At 31.8% G+C, this 23140-nt stretch overlaps 1 long non-coding RNA gene across 1 annotated transcript in view; it reads right to left on the bottom strand.

Moving 5' to 3' along the window:
• LOC120619165 (uncharacterized) overlaps window positions 1-17560 on the bottom strand; it is a 41823-nt gene extending 24263 nt beyond the window's left edge. The window contains exon 1 of the long non-coding RNA XR_005657382.1: window positions 17506-17560. This is a non-coding gene — a long non-coding RNA (uncharacterized LOC120619165). The remainder of the gene's footprint in view (window positions 1-17505) is intronic.
• Window positions 17561-23140: the final 5580 nt, after the last annotated feature.

Here is a 23140-nt window from a genome sequence, read left to right on the forward strand (position 1 = left end):
AGAGAGAGAGAGAGAGAGAGTTTAGAAAGTTTACTGGCATGTTGCCAATTATAAAATTTAAGAAATTAAGCTTTAACTTTAAGTATGCCACAATGCTTGTAGTCATTCTCTCTTTCTCTTGGCCTCTCAAACATGAATGCACAGCTATGATGCCAAGATTGAGAACTTCACAGGGTAAGTGACAGCATAGGAAGGAAACAGGGCAATAGGGCCTCCATTATTTGGACTGCTTTCTATAATTACTAAGACATTAACTCTGGTATACATTCTGCCAAATATATATTAAAGTAATATATTTTCTGTTGCTGATGTTGGTAATTTAACATCTTTAATTATTCAAAACATCGCCATTGATACTTTTTAAGACATTTTTGCATCTCTAAAGATATTAGTTAATATATTAAATACGTTTTAACTTGCTTAACTACTGTATTTGAAGGAAACCTTCTTTTCTTAATTGAAATTTAAATCAATTCCGAGAGAGAATAGTTATATTGAGTATAGAACTGATCTGATTAGGAATTTTGGGTATGGATTATAGTTCTTCTGCCTTAGACCATACATATTATCACATTCTTCTATCTTAAAATAGTTAATCACCAACAAAATTATACACAATCTCAACCTGAAGCAGCATTTCTAATAGCTGACATTCTTTGAATCGTGCTATATACATTTTAAATATGAAAGGGGAAATTAATAGAAATGCTAAGGATAATTTTTGACATGTGTATGTGTGTGGGGGGTGGGCTGATAGATTAGGATTGGCTTAAACTGTGAGGAAAGTTTATCACAAGTAAATGTCATCTACTAGTTTAGCTGGACATACTAAGCAAATAACGAATACCAATAATGAAAAATTAATTAGTGTAAATAAAATGGCATATGATATAGAGGGTGTGAAAATAAATTTCATGATATTTCTGATGATCTTGCGATTATATTGACAAGAAAAATCTCTAAAATATGAGATATCAAATAATAAAAAACATAATTTTCTGTAAGGGTCATAGATTATGAGAATATATACAGGTAGAATTTGTGGACTCTGAATTCAAGTTCTTCTAATCTGGGAATTAAAACTTTTCCACTATTACTTTTACTATCCATAAGTTGTTCAAATGACATAAAGATAAATATATTTTATACAAATAGAGTTGTAAGACAAAAACTGTGCATTGACTGTGAGGATTTAACATATGCATATATATTTGTATTTACTTTTAGCTTATGAAATTATGACAACTGTGCAGTGTGTGATTATTTTATGAAAATGATGTCCCCTGCTATATGTTTAACTTGCGAGAATATATTTTACTAAGTCACATTTGAAGATGAAATAGATCTAAAAACAGAGTTTAAATTATGGATTTTTAAGGTTATGTTAAGCACTGCAGTGTGGTACTAACCTTTAACACAGATTGAATAAAGTCTCAGTCTGTCATTTCAATAACTGCCCTTCAGGGTGTTTATAGCTGGTATTTTAAGCAGATAGTAAACGCAGAAAGAAAATTTCATATAGCATGACCAACAAATATGTGTAAAAATTCAACTCTATACTTAAAATCCTATTATATATATACTTAATCTTACTTCAAAGAAAATGCTATTTTTTTTTCTTTCTATAGCAATAAAATGCTACCTTTAAAATCAATCTGTGCCTAACTCACTGACATGGATTAAAACTCTAGCTTGTGTGGCATTTTTAGCAGACTATACAGAATGGAAATGTCACTTTTTCTTTTGGGTTAAAGTCTTTTAGCTTTCCCTAGAATAAAATATACAGTTTAACATTAGCTTTTAAACAACAACAAAAAAATTTTCTGTTAAACTAAAAGTTCACTGAAATGTTAACTTGCAAAACTTTTACTAAAAAACACAATGTCTAAGGATGTGTCCTTAGCCAAAGACAATGATTCTATTTTGTTTTTTTTTCCTTTTGAGGAGTATTTGGTAAACAAATCCAAGTAAACCAAAAATTAAAAAAAAAAAAATTTATTATGTGATTTATGACACTTGTCTTCTATCTTGAGATAGTCAGAAAGATATTTTAAATAGTGAACTCAACAACTAGCCCATTATGGTAATATGTTTTAATGGAGTATATACCAAGTGCTATCGTTAATTTAAGGGTAACGATTTTGTAGGTTTTTAAATAAACATCATAAAGAACAGAATGTTGAGATTACTCAACAAAGCATCATTTTGTTTTGACAAGAGAATGCTATCTAGGACCTAGGACTTTAACCAGACTTTTTAATGATTTCAGCTTATAATACTATGTTTTTTTTGTTTTGTTTTGTTTTGGTGGGTGGGGGGGTGGGGTAGCTATAGGAAGAAAAGGACCACTCTTGTGGAGCACAAGAATTTTCTAAAAGCAAACAATGGCTTCATTTTATTAAGATTTAACCTAAAGAAAAAAAAAAAAAGAAAGAAAAGAAAAAGTCTAGTAGGTGAATTTTAGATTTAGAAGAAGGAAAACTCTTTCTCCTCTTGTAAAAATGTTGGCTCAAACTCTTACACAAGGACTACACTGGAATGCCAGCTGGGAGGGGGTGGCTTCGTTAGTTTCCTGGGCCAAGCTGAAGCAATTCTGCCACCAGGCAGAGAGTTAGCTCAGCAAATGGGCTTCAAATAGGCTGGCAGTTGAAAAACACTTATATGTTTTCATCTCTCTCAACATTCCTTAGTGTCAACTGAGGTTTTACAATCTTTTGCTGTTGGGAACAAGAAAAAGACACTGTGATGGTAGCTGTGACATGACCAGCAGAGGAAAGCTGGATTCACATAAACAGGTGACTGCAAACATATCAGGGCAGTGCCATGAGCAGGAGGCCAGAGCACAAGGTTGCCAGTGTCCTGCTGGTAAGCACAGGGTGGGCGGCGGCCCACAGAATTCTCAGGAAATTCTCACAAACACACTGACAGGAAGCACTGTGGTGTCCTCGCAGAGGTGCAGGCAGGGGAAACGAGTCAGACTGAAAGGATTAAGGGAGGATATAAAAATAATGGCTACTTCTGAATCATGTAATCATGGATTCATGTCTTATATGCAACTTTTTTTTTCTTCGTCATACAAGAAACGGGAGAAAGTTAATTCAATTTTTAAAAACCACCAATGTCTGATCATTTGAAGTTCATATATATTACTCAAATATAACACTAGAGATTTCTTATAAATGGTTTAAATTTTCGAAATACGTGTCCACACAACAATGTAAAGTAAATTAAATTGGAGAGCTTACATGCTTTTAATTTGATTAATTCAGATAAGCTGGATATTTAATTCAAAAATTTATTTTCAGCCTGGGGAGATATGAGCTATGTTTTTTTTTTTTCTCTCTCTTATTAATAGAACACAGAAAGAGTCTTTCATTCCCTGAGACCGTCTATGAATACAAGTATTAAAACTAGGGCTGAGACAAGTGATTGGCAATAGTTCAAGTTCAGTGGAATCCTTTTGCTTTATATTCAAGATGCACTGCCTACAGCATAAATTAGTTTGAAACCTTTAAGTTTTTGTCCTTTAAATAAGTAGCAATTGTAATATTTATGTTTCCTCTTGTCTGGTAGGTGTAAGCTGTGACAATTAAGGCACTTTCTTTGAATAACTGCTTAATTCAGGCTTCTGTTTATTAATTTGGGGATCTTTCAATGAAGATGAAAGAGAATGGAAAAAACTGATGTTTGAAATAATGTAATTTTATAAACTAAATGAAAACATTAGTCGTTGCACATTCATTAAAATTTCTAATTGCTTACTTAACTTTAAGAATACAATAACTAACCCTAAACTAGAAAGATATGATTTTTGTCTCAGTCATCCCAAAGAAGCCATAGAGATATCTAACAGTGCAGTCATGTCACTGTATTGAATTTTTTTATTTATCTTAATCGTTTCTCTCTCTATAATATGGGTTCAGTGAACCCAGGCAGTAGGCCATATTTATATTTTTGTCGTCAGTATATCCATGGCATATATATATATTTGTAATTAATATTTGTTGCCCAAATAACTTAAGAAAATAAAGAATGTGAGAAGAGTATAAAGTGACAAAGAACTAGAAAAAAGAAAAATACTATTTTTAGACTTTAAAACACAGTGAAATTATTAGTGCACTTATATGCTTTAGTCTAGATTGATCAGTCATTTCAGACATAAGTGCTAGAGTTAATTTTAATTTTCTTTCAGTAGTTTTTACATTTACGTAAAGCAAAAGACAATGTTTTTTTTTTTTTTTCAGTAAAGAAAAAAGGAAAACATATAGCATCCAAAAGCTAAATCACTGATAATTCCTTTGGACAATTTCAGGGCAAGAAAGGAACATAATGTGTTTACATTCATATATCGTATCCTCAGCCCACCTTATATTGGGAAGACTAAGCCAAACACCAGAAGTTTGTAGTAATTGACTTTATGGGTTTGTTCTCTCTGGGTTAATGCCAAAGTGGATCCCCAAAGTGAAACTTTCTTCTCTTTTGTAATAGCTGTTTTGTATTGAGCATGATTCTATGTGTAACTAAGACTGAGAATGATCACAGTTGGAGGGAATGCCTGGGTGAGGGCCAGGTGTTATGATGTTCCTTTGGCAAGACAGGAAAATTCGCATTTGACGTGCTCATGAAAATGACACTAACTGAAGCGTTCTCTTCATTTATCCATATTTGTCTGTTGTATAATTTCGTATGTTAATGAATGATCAGCTAATTTTAACAGTGAAGAAAGATTATTAGCATATATATGAATTGAGTCAAAGGTAATTACATTGAAATACATAACTCAGATATTTTAATATCAGTATTTCCAGAGTATAGTATAAAATGGAGAAAAACTTCCAGATAAAGACAAATCATTAAAGATGTACCCACTGCTGCTCTTTTCCTTAAAGTCATTTTTTAAAATATTAAACAAAGAATTTAAAGAAAAATCAGAGAAATGTAGTCTGGTGGATACACAGTCACAACTAAAGAATTATGAAAATGAAATCTGTCATATACAGTGAAATTTGAGGAAAATTTTGTAGATAGCTAGAGAAGACATACATCTCCAAAGATATTGTCTACACATATGTGTGCAATGCATCCTGAGAACCCAACTATCGGTCTTATATGAACCACCCAAGTCCTGTACCCAGGGCAGAGCAGAAGAATCTCCTCTGCCTTTCTACACAGCGGGAGGTATGGCAAATGAGGAAGAGTTTGTGGCAGGCCATGAGGGTTGCCTTCTCAACGACCATGTTCAACCTCTTTCTCCTTTTGCAAAACTTTTAAGAATTCTAAAATCTAGCTAAATATATGTATACAAGTCCTAATCAGGAATTGTCAAATTCAATTTGCTAAAAATCAGGGAGTCCTAAATCTCCCTAATACTTTTTAGCAGTTTAGAATTTATTTTGAGCTAAAAATACCATAATCACACTGTAAAGTAGACAAATGTCAAATCACCATATTGTACACATGAAACTAATATAATATGTATACTAACTACACTTAAACTTAAAGAAAAAAAATTCACGACAAAACTTGATAAACATGTGTTTTCAGGAAACAGGTTTAATGTCCAAACTTTTAGTAAAGAAAACATACACATAGCAACAAAATAGAAACACAAGTTACTAAGTGAACGAAGGAAACAAAGGAATGGTTAAAACAAAACCAAAACAGACTGCAAGCTAAGACTGCTTTAAATACCCAAAGTGATAACTTTGTCAACATCAAAAACTCCCTCTCTGTTGCCAAAGCAGACTTTCAGCCAAAATTTAGGAACTTTCTAGAGTAGATCTCTTCCTCCTTAAGAAGATACTCCTTTCCTAGGATTCAGTTACACACTCAGAGATGTGGGTCTGATGATCATCTGTTCTAATGCATATTCAATTTCTACTTTGGACCCTAATCTGTTTTGTCACTTTAAAGGGAATCTCAATTATTTCTTCCAATACCCCCATGTGGCTCCCATTCTCATTTCATTGGGCTTTACACTCATTCCTCACATCATTAGGAAGTAGTACATAAATGAATACCAAAGCACTTTCTTTTGCCCTATTTTATATTTTCTTCAAAGAATACTACTGATTCAGAGAATATTACTAATTCTACACATCAATGTGGGCTTTGAGATATCAGGATCTTTGTCTCTTCAGATGTATCACAAGCAGTATTTATTTCCCTCTGTGGGAGAAAATTCTTTGAAGCAGAAACAATAATACTTGTGATTCAGTTATAATAATATGTGTGACTAGTAAAGACTCTGATGTAATAAAATATTGATAAAAAAAAGGAGGTCAAGTTAAGTGACTTGCTTAAACGGAAACAAATATTTTGCAGGGCAATAATCCAAGAGTGATTTTCTTTGTTAATTTTGTTTATAATAAAAAAGAATAGAAAATGATAAAATTATTGTGATCGAGTACTTCAATTCTACAAACGAAAAACGAATCTACTATTAAAAAAAAGAAAATTGCTAAAAAAAATCTGTGATGTAATTTATCATGAAGACACAGATGGATACTGGAAAGAGTGTGATAAGATTTTTCTTAATGGTTAAACACATTTACTTGGTATTCTTGAATAAACTGTCAAGTTTAGGTTGCCAGGTAACCCTTGATTATGTTAGTGTGAGAACATATCAGCACATAAAGGCAAAGTTTAGCATGGTAGTAGTTATGGTTATAACTAATGCACAATGAGTAGGGGAAAGTCAGCCCAGATGAGTGATGGGTAAGAGATAACTGACCACTCAAATGGTGAAAAGTGGTTGTTTGGAGATTATCCTCAATCCTCAGTCTTCATTGTTTAGTAATGGATAATTAGAAATTGATTAATTTAGATATTCTAAATATTAACTTATACGAAAAATATTGAATACTATTCTGTGTCAGGTACAATCATTGGTGAGGAAATGATCTACAGCTTTCATTGGTATTAGTGTCTGGTGAAGAAAAGAACAATTAGGTAATTATTCAAATAATTGTTATGTCCTTATAACCACCAGTGATATATCAATATATTTCTGACTCAAATTGAGAAAGAGATACGTCCATTTCAACAAGCATTTTTAAATCCGCTTCGTACATCCACTGTTTAAAGTTTGAACAACCCAAACCCAATAATACTAAAGAGGTCATTCTGAGTGAAATGATTACATTAATTATAGAATAAGATGAAAGAAACAAAAAAATTTATGTTATCTCAAAAGAGTTAATGAATTAGTTTTATAAAAAGTGAAAAAACTGCATGAAATTGTATGTGCTTTTTTCAGTTTATTTATGGAAGTGATGATAGACACGTTATTTTTATTCGCTTTCTGTTAGATATTAATGTGGGAGTTTTGTGAAAAGCTTTTTTCTGATTTCTCTTCATTTTTGTTTTTAAGCACACTCAATCTCCAGAGTTCTGCAGTCACCAACTCATTGCATATATTTAGAAATTATTCTAAATTATTTGATACTTATTAAACTATTAGAATATACAAATTTAATTCAGAATGTATATCTACTATATAGAATGGACTTACCATATAAAAGAATTACTGAATATAATGCCAGACAAAGTGGTATTGAGAGGGCTTAACTTGTTCTTAATCATGTCATGAACATAGACTACTGATCACCTTTCCAAAGTTATCAGTTATATCTGTGTTACTAGATTATCCCTATTAGCATAGAGGCAGAGTCTAGGGCATTTTATCTTAAAGATAAATAGTTATCATTGATTTCATGTTTCCTCAAGCATCCATAGGCATAAACAAGTTCTAAGATCTGGAGAAGCAAGGCTAGGATCAGACTTGGGGAAATTTGCCAATTGGTTGCTTGACAGAAAATTTAATGCAAAAAAAAAAAAAAGGTTTTCAATCTTGATTTCAATTGCATATTTCATATTGTTTGTTTTTTTTTAACATCACCTCACCATAGTCTTCACAATGATAATTTCAAATATTGCATTAAAACATAGCTGGAGATGTGCGGTTGAGTGTGGTATTTGCACAAATGTGTACAGTTGGTGCATACGAATGATTTGTGCATTTTTCAACAGGTATGTTGAGCTTTGGTAATTGATTTTATTTAAAAAATGAGGAAACAAAGAGTTTTAATCATACCTAAGACTATGAAGGTAAAAACTGAGAATTATCATACAATGAAATAAAATCAGGGGATAAATCAAAACAGAGGAAATATATAAATTTTATTTATGTTCATAATAACGAATTAATGGATAAAATCTAAAGTTATAGAAACTATTTCCATATAAAATATAAAGTAACTATTTAGTTATAAATTAGCTATGAGAAAAATACAAGCCTTCCTAACTTTAAATTTATAATAAAATCACATAGTTAGGAAAAGACACTACAATGTGCAACATTTAAAAAAAATACAGAATTAGAAAGCTTAACATATAATAAAATAATAGAAAATACTAGATTTATCTATCTTAAAAATCTGGATGGGGTACTAGCTAAACTCACATATTAAAAAAAAATAATTCTCTGACTTTAAGGTATATAAAAGAGACAGATCTGAAATAAAGAGATTTAGTAAGAATGAAGGTAAGGGATTAGGCAAGTTGAAGAAAAGAGGTTAACAAAAATCAATTATCAGGGATCCCAATCTTCCTATAGAAATTTAAATGCAGCTGGAAATTATATATTTGATATTTCATTAAATATGTATATATATATATATATATATATATACACACACACACACACACACACACACATACACACATACATACATGAACTATATAATATAAAATCAATAGTAAATCTCTTATTTTCTGTTTTGGTATCTCAAGAACATGATAAAGGAAATTTTTTTTTTTTTTTAATGAACTTTGGGAAAAATTATACTTTAGAAAGGTTATACACCTATCACAAAGTAATCATGAAAAACAAAACTTAGATCAACAATGCAAAAAAAATTGTGAGGTTCATGATATAGTGATGTGTGCTGGGTAATCCCTGGGATCACAACATAATTATACTTTGACAAGTGACTAGTAATGGAAGTTTTACCAAACTACATGATGTTAATATAAGGTTGTATTTGAGGCCATTAAGTTTCTTACCAAATATCCCTCAAAAGATAGACAGCAAAAAAATATTCAACATTCACACAGATATTTGCAATTCAAGAGGCAACAGACAGCTCAATCCGTCATTATTTAGTGCTACCTCATTTATAACAAATTTTCTTAACTTTGTAATTTGAAACAACACAGGATAACAACATAGAGTTAATCTATTCCCTTTCTCTCATGTTATTCCTATCTCCCTGACTGCTATTAACACGAAAATCAATGCATGAAGAAAGAAAGGAAGAAAGAGAGCTGGGGCCGGAGGGAGGGAGGAAGGAAGGGATGGCAACTCAGCGTTTAAATAGTTTTCACGCCTTGTCTCTGACTGTCTTGTTGAGCATGTAGTTATTTTGGATGACATGGATTTCTTACTGCTTACTATTTGCATTACTAATTTCTGAATGCTCTTTCAGACAGAAGTTCATAATTTTTATGGAATACTAAGTATAAACTCCAGCCTATGTGAAGTTCAGTGCTTTAAAGATGAATAGCATGTTTTCTATTAATGAGCAAAATCCTTCTGGGGTTGTGTTTTGCAACGTGGATTGCTGTTAGGTGATTATTTTCTGTGATGTTGTTTATACCACATTAAGCAAACAAGATTATGTCTGCTATTTTAGTGCCTACTTTTAAATGATTGACTCATTAAACTTCCCAGCAACTGATACTTCCTGATATCATTTTCCACTGCTTTGTTGTTAATCATATCTCTCATCTATTACTCATGTAAACTGTTTTTAAAACCTACATTCAAGGTTTTTAATAATCTTTACTAAATTTTAAAGATTTTATTTTATCCAGCATTACATTTTTAAAAATTTTAAAATGCAATTCTACAAACTTAATTACATAATACTATTTACCATTTTTAGTTTTTCTCTTACAAAAAAAAAATTAAGCCTGCATTAAATGTCCTAAGCCAAAGCATTATTAAAAGTTTCAAAATTGGCAAAAATATAAATTTGATATTCCATTAAATATTTACAACTATTTTCAGCCATGTGCTAACATACCTGGGGTAATATTAATAATTGAATAATCTGCATTGTTTGTAGTAATAATTTACAAGCATAAATTTTACTGTATTTATAAAATCAGATGAAAAACATACATACTTTGCCCAGTTAATGAAACTTATGCTCATTAAAAGATATTTAATTTTAAATAGTTTTCACTTTCTCAAGTTTTTTCTCAAGTTTTTTTTTTCTAATTTCCAAAGGCCAGTGGCTTTTCCTTTTTATTATTAATGTTTTTGATAACTGTTCCTGAATTTCACTAGTAATTGATAAATTCATTATTCAGTTTTGAAAAATAGCATTTCTTCAAACACTAGCTTTTTAGAGATACTTCCCCTTCCAAAATCTTCAAGAAATTCAGAAATGACACTGTGGCCAGATATTCATTTTCTCTATGACATTTTATCCACTCTTTCTCCATCTGGAGACTTCTACGGATTAAAATATTTAGATGCTAAACTACATCTGGTGACTTGATTATATTATAGGTTTAAGGCCTTCAGAGCCAGAGAAAATATTCATAATGATGACAATAAGAAAATATAATGGGGGACGCATGATACCAGCTGTCTCCCTCCACAACCATCGCTCCTCCCACTGGCACCTTCACCATATTTGGGTCAGTTCTGCACCAATGTTCTCATCAGAATTTATCATTAACCAGTTGGATTTCCTATTTATAATGTGCTGCTTCAAGTCTTTTATACATTTTAGTGTTAAATTGTCTGTTTATTTTTTTTTTCAGTGATTTGAGGAGTTGTATAGATAGCCTATTTACAAGTATTTTATTAAGTCTATATTTGCTGGTATCGAAACTCTCAGATTTCCCTGAATGCAAATGGCTTTATTTCACCTTTATGCTAAAGGACATTTCACGACATATCATATCTTATGTTGCCAGTAATTTTCTTTAAGAGATTTGAAGACAGCATTTCATTTTCCTCTGCTTTCCTCTTTATGCTTGATAGGATAATTCTCGGGCTTTTTAAGATTGCTTTTCTGCTCAAGCTCTTGTTCAGATTTTCTGTTCTGTTTCATTACTTGCTGTTGTTCTCTCAAAACTTCAGCCAATATGTTTTCTCACGTTTCCTCTAGCTTACAAATTCTTTTTTTATCTTTGTTTAACATGTATTTAATGCCATCCTTTGAGTTCTTTCATTGTTATTGTATTCGTCAGTTTTAGAAGATTTATTTGGTAATTCTGTAAAGATCCCAATTATCTACCAGAATTTTCTATTCTTTTGTTTTTCTTGAATATATTGAATGCAGTTATTTCCAAGCCCACATGCTAACTCCATTGTCTGATACTCTAATGGTTTGTTACTACTGTCAATTTCTTTTCTTGGATTACTTCATATTGCCTATATCCACACATGCCCATCTGTTTTTATGTATGCTTTTCTATTTAATGTATGACACTGTATATGAGAAAAAAATCTTGAGATAACTTGAACCTAGTAGGACCATCTTACATTTCTTCAGAGATAATGTCAGATTGTCTTAACATTTCCTCAGTCCAATTAGAAATTTAGATATTTTGAATTTAGTGGTCAGTCCATGTGAGAGCTGGTCTCTTTCTTTCTTTCCCTTCTTCCTTCCTTTCATCCTTTCTTTCTTCTCACCTTCCATACCTCTTTCCTTCCCTCCTTCTTGCCTTTCCTCCCACCTTCCCTTCCTCCCAAGTGACTAAGGGCAGGCTCCTTCTCCAGGGTGGATGCATGGAACAAAAGGATGGTTCATGTCCCAGGCAGGACTAGGTAGGATGGCACAAGATTTCATCCCACTACTCAAAAAGATACACAATTTAAAACTTCTGAATTGTTTATTTCTGGAAACTTCCACGTAATATTTTTAGCCCATAGTTGACTGTGGGTAACTAAAACCACAGAAAGTGAAACCATGGATAAAGAGGAAGAAATTATAGTTAATTTAAATAGTGACACTGTATAGGGTAGCTCCCATTACTGGTATGTGAACAGTGATACAATATAGTAAGTTTTATGAGTGGTTTACAAATATTTCTGAAAACAATATTTAAAATAGCATATATCCTTTATGAATTCAAATTAATATAGCTATACTTAGACATAGTAAAAGTGGATGTATTTGGATGATGGAAGTTATAGTAATATTCTTTTTTTTATATAAAATTGGAATACCTTACTTACATATTTTATGGATATATTTAGGCAGAGAATGATTAGGAGATTCTTTTAATGGAATGAAAGACGTGAGGATATTATGAAAGATGACTGTCAAGACTTGCTGACTGAATGGATATATGGTTTAAACGAGTATGAAAATTCAAATTATAATTCCCACATTTTAATCATATATATGTCTCATTGTTAGAAATCTCAAGTCTATAGGATGAGCTGGCAGAATAACAACTTTTATATGAATATTTAAAATTTGAAATGACTCACTCATAAAGAGAGGCAGTGTTAGTTATCATTCCAGATTAATATACCATAGCCATGAGGGTACCAGTGTATTCTGAAAAATAATAAATGCTAATATATATTAGTCACCCATTATTTGTCAGACACTGGTCCAAATGTTTTACCTCTTTTGTCTCTGAGACAGGCATGTTATTGCCCTTCTTTTATAGATGAGGAAACTAAGGGGCTTAAAGGTCATACAGATGCTGATGCAAATGAATGAAACGACCAGGATTAAAATGCAGGGAGTCTAACCAAGTTCAAGAGCTCACACCTCAAACTAATGTGCTCAATAACCTTGTATATTAAGGTTGTATGTATTATATACCCTCACACATGAAGGTTCTATGTAAACAGAAAAAGTGCAGTGTGGCAAAGGGAGAGATTTATGTACAGAGAAACGAGGAGACAAAGCAAGATAATTGGAGTTTTTATGAGAACTTAGTGCTGTGTGTGTTTAATGAGAATAAGAAAGTCTGAAAATAGTAGGTGTTAAAATTGCAAAGCCACATATTGAACTGATACATTTCGGCATGTTAATAAACTCATAGAGAAAGAACTGTGTTATATTTATAGGATTAACTAGGATTAGTGTAGCAGTTAAGAAAAATGAGATAGCACACCCAAATCTTTGCATAAGTAGCTGAAATTAAATGCAAAAAAATCAATAAAAATAGCATTTGTGCATTGAAAACACATTCAAGGACATGTGTTAGGCTTCGCCAAAAAAAAAAAAAAGGCATTTCTATAACGAGTGCATCATAGAAGCATTTATTTAATTTTTTGGTAAATACTTATTCAGTAGAGAGACCAATACTTACAGAATTTTCTTTTAATCTGTTTTATTTAATTTTCTCATGTGTGAAAACAAAAACTAAAATATGGCATTCGATGTATTTTGTTGTGCAGTGCATTTGCATTGCTAAATTTTATGGAACAAAATATTCCAGAAATCATGCAAATTTAACTTTTTGTTTTTAGTTTTATAGCAAAATAGGTAATTTATAATATTCAGTGTTTGAGGCAGATAAGGATTTCAACATGTCTTAAAGTGATTCGATTAAGTAACTGCATGGAAGAAATCTGAGAATTTCTCATTGATGTTTTACACAGTATGCCAGTTTTCTAAAGTCAGTTATGAAATTCAGACCCTGCTTTGAAAACGCTTGTCAAAAAATGTCAACATCTGATTTATCATGATGTTGGCTGATTCTCTTTCCTTATTCAAGTTGTGATTTTCTTGTTTCGTTTCATGACAGGTAAGTTTCTTTTTTATTTTTTTAATTGCACCTTAGACATCTAGACTGTTAGGACATCCTAAATTCTGTTTACACATTTTATTCGAGTAAATAATGATCCGGTTTATGTTCAACATGTTGGTCTACCTCAAAAAAAACCACACAGAGGGAAAACAAGGAACATGACAGAATGGGAGAAAATGTTCCTGATATCTGATATAGAGTATATTTCTGTCTTACAATTAGCAACCAGAATTTAGAATAAACTTTACAAATAAATAAAGAAAAAAGAAAAAAACCTGGCAAAAATGAACAAGCATTTTGTAAAAGAAGGCAATCAAATAGAAAAAAAGCATAACATTTACTGTCTATCTTCAGATATTATGGGCATACAGAGTAAAACCACAATGAGAGAGCACTAGGAACATAGAAGAATAGAAAAAAATCAATTGAAAAAATTCAGTCTCATTGAGAATTGGCAAACTTTAAACATGTCAATGAGAATGAATAATTATATAATCACTTTGGAATGTCTGGACGTATTAAAACAGTTTCTTAGTATCACTAAAATGGCATTCACTTCTACTCTACATCCCAGAGATTCTCTTCCTAGGTGTAATACAAGACAAAGGAGAATATAGGTGTGAAGAAAATTAAGAAAACAAACAAAAAGAGAAAGAAAACATTTCCAGTTGCCACAAGCTATAACTAATCCAAATGTTCATGAGAAATAAATAGGATAAATTAATTCTAGTGTTCCAAGATAAAGAAATACTATACAGCAATTATAACGAAACAAATACTGGCACATGTAAGGGTATAGATGAGTTTCAAAGACATGTGAATGACCAAAGGAAGCCACATACAAAAGCATGTGTGATTCGATTTATATAAAATTTAAAAAATAAATACATATAATCTATGCTGCTAGAATATAGAGACTAGTTAATTCTGGGTGGTGGGTATCAGCTATAAAACACAAAAAGGGAATCTTCTTATGCCCTGAAAATATTTAATATATTCATTATTTTTACCTGGTAGTCTTTATTCAGATTATATTTATATTAATTTAAGCTAATTAAAGAATGTGAATTAATTAAAATAGTTAATTTGTTTTTAATCAATTTAAATTAATTAGGTTAAAATTCATTATATGATCAAATAATTACTAGAAGGAGCATTTCTGTTTATAGTCATAATTAATAACCAAAGTTTTAATTTTTGATAAGTCAGAAGTAACCTCCAGATGGATAACTAACAGACATCACTGTGAGTAAAATTATTACTGCAAAGTAGTAGAAAATACATTCTTGAAGTTCTCATCAGGTAGGATTACCAACAAAAATTTTTCTTTGAATTATTTATCTCCAAAAAAGTTATTTTATGTACATTGTTATAGTTATTGAAATTCATCTTGTCCATAATTAATATTTTCTGAGTTTTCAAACAAGGACATCCTGGTAATTCAAATTTAATTAAATAAATACTATTGAGTACTCGAGTGTTGTTTAACTGCAGAACACTTGATACCCTTTGAGTTTCTGCACTCTGCTGCTCTTGCCTTTCTATCAGTCATAAAATGTTTCTCAGACCCTCCTGCTCATTACTACATGAAATACTTTATGGTAATTAATTATTTCCTTGACGGGCTAGCTCAATGATGCATTACCAATATATTAATTACTGTCATGATGAGGTTTGCAATGAAGGTTGAATAGTTATTCTCCAATGAACAAATCAAATCAAGTCAGAAATAATTGCTCAATCTAGTCTATTACTCTTTAGATGAATAATATATATAGATGGATATATATATGTACATATATATGCAATATTACTAAATCTAAGAAATTTTGACAGTATCTAACAATTTCTAGATATCATTATCTAAATATATTCAGGAAATCAGCAATGTTATAAATGTTGGAAGTATATTTCAACACATTGTTTTCTTATTTAAAATGCATCTTTCTATATTTATGTGGTATAAGAAGCTACACATGTTTATGTAAGCACATAATTTGTCTTTGGTTGTGATTTTTTTCCTTACATGAAAATGAGTTTCCTTTATACATTTATAGAAACATTCATCCGTTATAATTTTGTAGCTTAATAACATTTAAATATTTGATATAGATGGAATGCATTTTAGTGTAAGTAATGAGGCTGGATATAGTTTTTCTCTTAATTGCACTAAAGACACTGGGTAATCTGTACTTCCATTGTTTTAAAATTATGCTTTAGTTATATTCCTGAGTCTGGTTTGAATTTCTAACTTTGTTATTCTATTTCTGTAAATATACAGGACATTGGACATTATGTATCAATGTCTTATTGGAAAATGTCACTCTGTCACATTGAAGTATTTGTCTAATCTCATCTTACTTTTTCATCATGTAAGTGAATTATGGCCATATTTTCCTCAACTTTCAAATATACCATAATAGTTTTAATTAATTAAAGTATTTTTGAATTTATAGGTTAATTTACAGAGATGAAAACTTTATGATACTGAGTTTTCCAATCCTAAACAATAGCGCTTTCCTTTTAAGTATTTTTAAGTCCCGAAATAGTATTTTATAATTATTCAAATACAGGTCCTGAACATTTAGTTATTTTATATTTATTGCTACATTATTCTCTTTTATTGTCTTCAGGAACTTATTATCTGACACATTAGATTTTTCTATTAAGCCCTATAATTAGAAAGCTTTGAAAATGTTATTATATTTAGTATATAGGTTTGTGACTGAAATTATTAAATCTTGAAAGCTAATTGTAACTTTCTCTCCTCAAATTTCTCAGATGATACTGATGGTAACAACTTCATCAGACCTCAGCACTTTTTCTAAGTTCCCCAAATGCTTTCCAGATGGAATTACTACTTCAAATGCTTAAACTAAATAATGAGCTTGTGAATTCTGCCCTTGGAATCACTCTATTAGTCACAGTGAATAACACCAACTTTATCATCCATTCATAGTCAAATCTTTCATTCTCTTTGCCATCATCATCTTGCTTTGTTTTATTACTTCTGAGCTATTTCTGGACAGTTTTGAGCAAAAAAGAGATAATATATGAACTTATAGCACTGAAAGGAAATTCTATTAAAAGATTTATTAGACCTTACAGAATTATTCCTGTGTTAACATACCAAAGTAGCAACATCACAAGCTTTAATGATACTTGTAAATATTTCATTAAAATTTTTAATGTATTGAGATCAGGATGTTGAAACTTACTGATATTGGCAAAGACTAATGCTGAACCAAAAACCTACATATACTCGTAAAATAGTTCCTAGATTTTCATTTGCTATATGCAGACTGATGGCTGGTAAGGAAGGTGAATAATGCTCCTACCCACAAATATGTCCATGCTCTAGTCCCCAGTCTTGTGGATGTCCCTTTATATGGCAAAAGGTGTTTTGTTTGTTTGTTTGTTTGTTTGTTTTGTTATTGTTGTTTTTATGTGTGACTATAGTTCTTTGGATGGGTTATCTAGAATTATCCTAGGTTACCTGGGTGGGCTGATGTAATCACAACAATCTTTATAAGAGGGATTCAAGGGGAATGGGAGCCAGAAGAAAGGCTAACATGATGACGGAAGTGGAGATGATAGCACTCTGAAGATGGAGGAAGGGACGACAAGCCAAGGAATGCACGTGGCCTCTAGAAGCTGGAAAAGGCAAGGAAACAAACATACTTTCCCAACAGAGCACGAGAAGGAACTAACCTGTCAAGACCTTGACTGCAGCCCAGTGGAACTGATTTCTGGCTTCTGGCCTCTGCGACTGTAAAAGAATAACTTTGAGTTATTTTAAGTCACAAATTTTGTTGCAATTGTTAACAGCAGCAAGAAGGAAACTGATACAGTTTGATGAAATAAGTGTAGTCTCTGATTAGGTAAAGATGACAAACATTGTTGAAGTCACCAGTATTTTGGTTCTAGAAATTACAAAATCGCAGACTGAATCCCCTAGATTTAGTGTAGCTACCTGTGCTCCATTTTCTTCTTCGGACTTGACCACTGAACTCTTTTTTAGATGCATACGACGCTACTATTATTTAATACACTTCATTTTCCTGTAGAATTTATTCTCGGGCTTGTTGAATTTCCCTTGTAATTTCCTGCTCTGTCAGATCGTTCCACCGCCCCCCCCCCGCCACACACTCACTACATTTAGAAACTCACCCAAATGTATAAATATTAGTAAGATACTACCAGGCTTGTACATTAAAGCAAAATAAAAATTCTTGTTCTTTTGGGCTCGCTCTCCCTTGCTGCTCTAGGCATTAATTCACACATCATAAGAGCCATTTACAGTTTCCCAGCTGAGCTCAACTCAAACAATGACCCATGGAATCTTGAGATGTATAAATGGCTACTCTTTGAGTCACTAAATTAAACATATCTTTTTCTTACTTTCCAAAATACAGCTGACAAAATTACCCCTAAACGTGTGGACTCTTTATTCTGTAAATCTACTTCCTGCAATATACTTAAATACTTGATAAACTATAGCAATGCATACACTTTAAAATACGTGAATGGCATTGGTAGAAAAGGAGAGAGATTATGAGCCCAGAAGAGTAAGATGGAGACAAGTACAGAATCCAAGGGAGCCAAAGCCAGGAGCTACTATAAGGGGATTTGAAGATCTCAAGGACCTTAGCGAGGTTCCTTTGGTTTGTTTTAATTTTCCACAGTGGACGATACACAAGAGCCTGAGCATGCAATACAGGAAACAGCTGCAGTGCAGAGTGACCTCAGCCGAAAACTAAATTCCCAAAGATTTACACCTTTAGTGGAAAGATAAAGTAAATTACATTCCTCCCTTAGGAGACATGACATCTCTGAGAATTCATCATTCCAGTTGGTTTTCATAAAGAATTTGGGTTGTATTTCAGATCATGGACTGAACAATTATAAGCTTAGATATGAATTTAAAGTAGTACAGTTGGCTTAATGCCCTCCTGTGCCTCACAGAACCAATCTCTCTATCAATCAATTCACACTAAAACCATATCTTACAGTATTCGACATGTAGAATAACAACAGATATGAATTCACCAACAAATCCTTTAAAAACCAAGGAAGGAAATATGATAGTCTGAAGAATAATCAAAAATAGAATCAGACTCATAAGGAGTCCCCACATTGAAACTACCAGTTATAGAATATATGCATGTTTATTATAATTTTAAAAAAAAAGAAGAAGAAGAAAGGAAAAACACAAGCAAGGCATTAAAATACTATTAAATACAGGCATGGATATTTTGGGAAAAAAGAAAATTTTATAAATAAAATATTGAAATGAAAATCCTTAAAAGTAACCAAAACTAAAACTCTATATAGGAGACTAACATACTAGACACAGGTGAAAAGAGATTTAATGACTAAAGATAAAACTTAATAAATCACAAGAAATTCGGTTCGGAGATACAAAAAATAAAAATTGTTCAGTCTATCTCTGCATTGCTGCAGCCCCCACTCATGTCCATTGATCTCATGGACCCAAGTGGCCATCTTAAGGGGGTGCACCCAAAGATCTGTTTGGTGGCTCCAACTGCCTTCTGAACATGGAAGCGTGGTCTTCTGATGGACATTTATTGGTCCTACTATAACGTGCCCTTTAAGTTCTCATAGTGACTTCTAGAGTCATGCTCAAACAGGCATCCCTTTAATAGGCTAGGTCTCTGCTATCCCCCTGACTGACCATATGGCCAAGCGATTGGCCATCACCCATGAGTTCGTAAAAACTAGTAGAGGCTTTTATCCTTGCTCAATTCCTTCATCGTTGCTAGGAAAACAGCATGCAATTCAACTCACTGGGCTTATCTGTTTTCACCTGCTTTGATCAGAGTGGCAGCCTTCCAAAGGGAAGGCTGTCCATTCACCTTGGAAGTGCCACAAATCAAAGTCCTTGTTGGCCCATCAACAGCTGTGTATAGGGCACTGTCCAAGTGGAAATGGAGTCTGGCAGCTTCTCACAGTTTCAAAGTTAGTCCTACGAGAAAAGAGGCCCTGCCTGAGTCTACTCCTCACCTTTCCTTACTAGTGGAAACAGATACAAGTTTTCCTAGATAAAGATGCAGTGTAAAGAACTGTTTTCTTTCATAGACACACTGCTAAATAAATTGATTTTGGCTTTCTGAAGTTAACTTTTGAAAATGTTTGCATGAGTATCGAATTTGAATATCCAAAGAGCCATATAATAAGTAGAAAAGTCTTAATGATTCAAGATATTGATCTGGGGATCTATTTTCCAAATATCCTTTCAGAAAGCATAAAAGATACATAATGTGTAACTCCTCTGAATCAAGGAAATAAGGACCTGCATAAATAAAACTAAGGTCATTTATCAGAAAACAAAATTACTTTTCAAAATGTTACCAGTAACAAATAAAAAATATTATTATTTTGTTAAATATCTTTAATGAAAATAAACTAGGCTAAATTTGCTGGCAAATGAGACACATACACCCAAATACACATATGTACACACACACACACACACCACATTAAGAATTTAAGCCAGCATGGATAAGTGACTACAGTGGATACCTCTTGGTGGTCAAAAAATATTTTAAAGGAATCTGAAGAATGAGTAGTCATAGAAAAGGCAGACAAAATAAAATGAATACAGTACTGCCTTTGCTAGAAAAAAAATTAAGATTAAAATATTAAATTTTGCTATAGTCTCACTCTATATTTCAGTATTCACTCATTAGCATGTGTTTTTCTAGCATCCTTCAACATGACTAAGACATAATTAAACACATCAGTCTAGAAAGATACCATGCAAATAGTAAATGTCAATAAATATTTTGAATGAACAGATTCATGAACACATGAATTAAATTTCATAATAGAATTTAAGGGTTATTATATATTGTTTAAATGTTATTTCTTGGACCACATAAAAGGGACCACTAGAAAAAAAACCTCTTATAGATTGAGATAAAAACCTAAATAATCTGTTATTATTTTTAACAAATTATTTAGCAGCATAGCAGGCTCGATTCTACAGGATATGAGTTCAAGTATTCTGAATCCCATTTACCATATAAATGTGTTCACACAGCACATATGTGGCTCTGGCACACAGGCTAATAGAATTTACACCAGAAGGTTCCCAGTTGGCACTTGTTACTTACTCTAGATCTGTGATTTTTGTCTGGTTACAAGTGTTCCTTAGTAATGTTGTTCAAGATCATCTCACTGCTTCAGAATTACTGAAGAAGAAATCTTAAACCAACTTACCCCTGTAAGAAGCCTATAGTTTGTCTTCACTTAAATGCAAATTAAGAAAGGTGTTTCCATGTATAGTTTTAAAGCCTAAAGTTTTTGAAAAGAAAGAAAATGATCTCCCTGTTCTTTATATTTGTAAGAGTAAAAGATTTGATAAATTCTGTTACCTAAATCTCCAGAGAGAAAACTTTACAAAGTGGAAAGAATCTAATGTAAATCTCTTTTACTGCTTCACAAATTTGACATACTAAACACAAGAACCAATTTCTCACTGCCCAAGGGCTATTTCTAAACTGAATAACAATAAAACTCTGTGGAACTAAAAAAATAATTTTATATTATAATTTTATATATTATATATAATTTTATATATAATTATATGTTAGCATGTGTTTTTCTAGCACACTTCAACATGCAATCATAAATGACTATGAAATTTAAACACATCAGGAAGGATGACTTCTCTACATGAAGCTATATTCAAGGTTAGAATAAAGTATTATTTTACATATGTGAAATATGGATAATTCAAACTGAGATGTTCTTTAAGTATAAAATACAATAAAAAATTAGCACTTGTACACTTTGTAAAAAAGAAAATATATTGATAGTATCTTAAAGTTTGTTGTTAAATGACAATGTTTTAAATATAGCAGGCTAAATTAAATGTATTATTAAAATTATTTTACCTTCTTCTTACTCATTTTAAATGACTACCAGAAATTTTAAATTACATGTTTTGATTTCATTAAATTGTTAGTGCTGCTGTAAACAATTTGACCTTGTCTGAAAACAAGTTTTTTCATAGAGAGAAAATGTTGCCATTATATTTGCATTAAATCTCCATTCTTCCTACATATTTGTTTGAATGAGAATAATCAAACTGTCTTCATCTAGTGAAGAATAAAATGTTCATTTGCATTATCATGCTTAACTTCTTTAAAGAAAAGCTTACTTTTTCAATCAGTGAGTATAGATGTGCTGGATCCTAATCTGGAATCACACAGAGAAAACCACACTGTAGTTAAGGTTATAAAAGTAATGTCTGTGTAACATCAAACTTTATTCTTGGAGGAGAATATCTTGTTCTCATGTTTTTAGTAAAATAAGACATCAATCAACAGAATAGCTCAAACATTCACTTGTTGAATAAAAAGTAATTGCAAAGGGACTTGTAGGAAAACAAACAAACAAACAAACAAACAAACTTGAACATCATGAAAGCATCCAGTGACCTCTCAGATCTCTAAGGAAAAGGCAAGGTATTTACCACAACAAAAATCCTGATAGAACTAAGATCATAGAAGGCAATAGTGAAAAAATATTTAGCAAAGAAAAACCTCTCATAAAAGCAAGAAAATTCAAATGCAGAGCTCAAATATCCGTATTTATTTTCCTCATTTTGATATCTATAGAATAGGAAAATCTATTTTCTTTGTCTATCGAAATGATTTTGATTTGCCATGTATATTTCTTTCCTACTCCTGCTGTGCTAAATTACACACTTGACTTAGAACGGAATGACTTCTAACACAAGGTGTTGACAGGGCTGTGCTTCTGCAGGTTGTAGGAAACAATCCAGTTTCAATTTTTTACGGATTCTGAAAACTCTCTGCATTTCTAGTAACGACTCTGGTCCTCCTCTTTCTCTTTTATAAAGAGCCTTGAGATTAGATTGCATTTACCAGAATAATCCAAAATAATCTCCTCATATCCAGGTCATTAATCATATCACCTCCAGTCCCTTTGCGATGTAAGTAAACATATTCACAGGCTTATTCTGCCTAACACACTATCATATCTCCAGGACAACATGAAATATTCCAGCAACTATGACTATAAAATAATGATATGTAATCATTTTGATTCATAAAAGAACACCGCAGTGCATGAATTAGTCAATTAAGGTAGCATTTTCTAAACTGCATCTCAAATTTAATATCTCTGATCCATACTCTTTTAGCCATCCAATTATTTACATAGACCATGGGCTTGCTAAGTGCTCCATACCACATAGTCTATAAAATAATAAATTCGACCTTCTAAATGTATGATAATTCATGGATTTAAAATCCATGTATACTACACATGATATTTTTTAGCCCTTTGGGTTTAG

This window comes from Pteropus medius, unplaced genomic scaffold (assembly GCF_902729225.1).
Source record: "Pteropus medius unplaced genomic scaffold, Ma_sr-lr_union100, whole genome shotgun sequence".
In the NCBI taxonomy this organism is placed as follows: domain Eukaryota; kingdom Metazoa; phylum Chordata; class Mammalia; order Chiroptera; family Pteropodidae; genus Pteropus; species Pteropus medius.